A 3419-nucleotide genomic window follows, 5' to 3' on the forward strand; every position below is an offset into this window, starting at 1 on the left:
GGTGGCTAGTTCTTATGACTTTAACAAGGAGGTTTGGGGTCCACTCTACTCTCCATTCTTCTATCATTATCCAAGCTACCTTGTTTATTTATTTTTCAGCTTTATTGAAGAATAATTGATAAATATATTTTAATGGAATGCTTTCTTCCTATTAAAGCCATATTTCCTATGGTAAAATAAAATCCTACAGTTCTTTATGAATCTATCATTTAGCAACATCTGTTGAATGAGTCGTTTATTGTTTTCCCTAAGAAAGGAAAAGTAATAGAACCAGTGGGGTTAATAAGGGCTAAAGCATGGAGAATGACAGCTCAAAGTAATTCTAAAGCTTAGGTGTTCAGATTGCTCTTAATGAAACAGGAGGAAAGGGGGAAGGGCACAACGTTTAAAAGAATGACATAGCCATAGGACATGACAAAAACTGGTTAGAAGAAACTAGGTCCAAGATGGCAGAAGATTTGACTTCCAGAGGACTTTGTACCTCATTATACGCTCATTGTAATACATTAGCATATGCTAAATGACACACCCACCAACGCCATGACAGTTTTGAGGCCAACCGTAAAAGGCCAAAAAGTGGGCGATGGCCCATTCATGGAAATCTCCGCCCCTTCCCCCAAATTATTGGAATAATCCTCCCACTCATTAGCCTATAAAATTACCCAGCCCATAAAAATTGACGATGTTGTATTTCAGGGCCCTCTTGCCTTCTGAGTTGGCCCACACTCTGTCTGTGGAGTGTGTTTCTCTAAATAAATCCACTTCTTATCTGTAACTCTGTCTCTCATTGAATTCTTTCTGCGAGGAGACGTCAAGAAGCTCAAAGTCACCAGGAACAGTACCATCAACTGAAATGTCCAAAGCTTATTTAAACTGGTACCATCAAAAACTCAGAATAAATTATTAGTTTATAACCTCTTGGGATTAAATAGGTACCGAGTATCCCAGGGTAGGGTGGGCTTCCTTATCTGTACTCAGCTTCTGGTTTGGGGAGGCAACTGGCATTGTCCAGGTCTGTCACGTGGAGGAGGTGGCCGCAAGCTGCTAAGAGCCCCTGCACCCCAGCATGAGTAGGTGAACACAACACCTACCCTTCCTTCTCCATCAGGGTGCAGCACTCACCCCTCTCTCTTCATCCACCAGATCCTTTGTGATTCCCATGACTTTCTGGTCTTCAAGACCCCCTGTCTGCCTGAAGGGCTGTGGAGGCACACCTTGATTATCCCTTTCAGATATTCAGAGGAGTTAACTAGGCACAAGACTCTCATCTAAGTTGGGAGATGTGAATATACAGTACTACCCTTATCCGAGGTTTCACTTTCTGCCGTCAACTTCCATCTGAAAAAATGGAAAATTCCAGAAATAAACAATTTATAAGTTTTAAATTGTGGCCGTCTGAGTAGCAGGATGAAATACTGTGCCGCCAACTCCATCTCTCCTGGGACGTCAATCACCCCTTTGCCTAGCATATCCCGCCTGTTAGTCATTTAGTAGCCGTCTGTGTTATCAAATCGACTGTCAAGGTATTGCGGTGCTTGTGTTCAAATAACTCTTATTTTACTAAAAATGGCCCCAAAACGCAAGAGCAGTGATGCTGGCAATTTAGATATTCTCTTACTGTGTCTAATTTGTAAATTAAACTTAAGTATATATGTGTAGGAAAAAACATAGGGTATATGGGGTTTGGTACTGTCTACAGTTTCAGGTTCTTGGAACGTATCCCCTGAAGATAAGTGGAGACTACTGTAGTTTTTTTAAAAAAAGATGAAATTGGTAGAAACCTCTTAATATTTAATAATCTAGGTTTATATAGCCTGTATTCGTGTCATCTTTAGGCAAACACCTTAGCCTCTTTTTTACCTCCTTGTAAAAAGAAGTTGGATAAGACAATATCTAGACCCATTCGTGGTCAAATCCTGATTCTTCATAGCATCTTCTTATATTGTTGACTCGTTTGATTCTCACAATCTTATGATCCAATGCAGTTATTGTCTTCATTTTACAAATAGAGACAGTACCACTCTGGGTAGGGGAATTGCCCAAAGTTCAACAGATAGAGAGAGGAGGAGACATAGCAAGAAATTGACTCTTGGGGCAATGCTCTCTACTTGGCCTTCCTGCATCTTTTTGGGTAGACAAAGTAATGCATAGATAAAATCATGTACCCATTTAGTCAAATGTTTATTCAATGAAAGTATGTATAAAAACTTACAAATCTGAGAACTCAACTATACATGAAATAGGATGACGGGATATTCAGTTTTTAACATATACGTACAGCACAGTTATTAACTGTTCTTCCCTTTCCCCTTCGGTCCTTATTTCTGGCTCCTGTTTTATCCTGTGAGACCATTCTGTTACTGGCCTAAAGGAAGATTAATGGACAACGTTTACTGCTTTCACGCCGATGGAGGAAATTTCAGTGTTAAAAAAAACAACTGGAGACTAAACATCAAAATTAAGTTTTTTCCGAAACAGCAGTTAAGTGTTTTGTCCTGATTTCTCTTTGCCATTTTTGATGCTTCAATGAATGTTGCCAGTAAACTATTAGCAGTAACATTTAAAGTTATTGAGGTTGCTACATCTGCTCACAAGTTTCCCTGTAAGATGCATATTCCTGTTTCCTTTTCCCCACATACACACACTGATTTAAAAGCAGCTGACTGGTGCTAAAAACAAATTTACCACTGGCAACTGCTAGAATGGCAGGTTGTTTTCTATTCAGAAAGACAATCTATAGAACAGTACTTTCAAATCTGGTTTTTAAAACAACTGACAAATTTGTCAGAAACTAAAACACAGTATTTTGTTGTTGTTCAACTTTGAAAGAAGCCAGCAATTAGATAAGGCATTTGCATTAATTCACCTGTTTACATCAAGTATCCACACATTTTCTCTTCCAGACATACAAACTCACAGCTTGTCATGTTTTATCCAAAAATTAAGATTGCCATCACATTATTACTTTTTCTCTTTTGTGTTTTGTTCAAGTAGGTTTCTTAACTAATAATTTTTCTTAACTGGACATAATCTCAAAGGATGCATTCTGAAATAAGACCTCTGGAGGATAAATACTAAGTACGTTTTCTTGGATTTAAAGTTTCCCCACACCTCTAGATTTTGCATAGTACAGAGCCCCACTGTATCTCTAAGCAGCATGCTGTATTTTCAGACATTGTCTTTCTGAGAAGGAAGACTTATTACCCAGGGAAAGTCATAATTTTAGCTTACCAAATTGCATTCGAATTGTTTTGTTTTGTTATATACCCTTCATTAGTTCCAATCATCCAAAACTTCTTGAAGTCTATTTGAGCTTATAAGTACTACTGACCATTATCTTTCCAATATCCCCTGAATTAAAGTAAATATGTTCCAGGTTTATAATGCACAAAGCCTTTACGGAGGAGGGGGGGCTGGGG

This window comes from Neophocaena asiaeorientalis, unplaced genomic scaffold (genome assembly GCF_003031525.2).
Source record: "Neophocaena asiaeorientalis asiaeorientalis breed wild unplaced genomic scaffold, Neophocaena_asiaeorientalis_V1.1 scaffold123, whole genome shotgun sequence".
Taxonomy (NCBI): domain Eukaryota; kingdom Metazoa; phylum Chordata; class Mammalia; order Artiodactyla; family Phocoenidae; genus Neophocaena; species Neophocaena asiaeorientalis.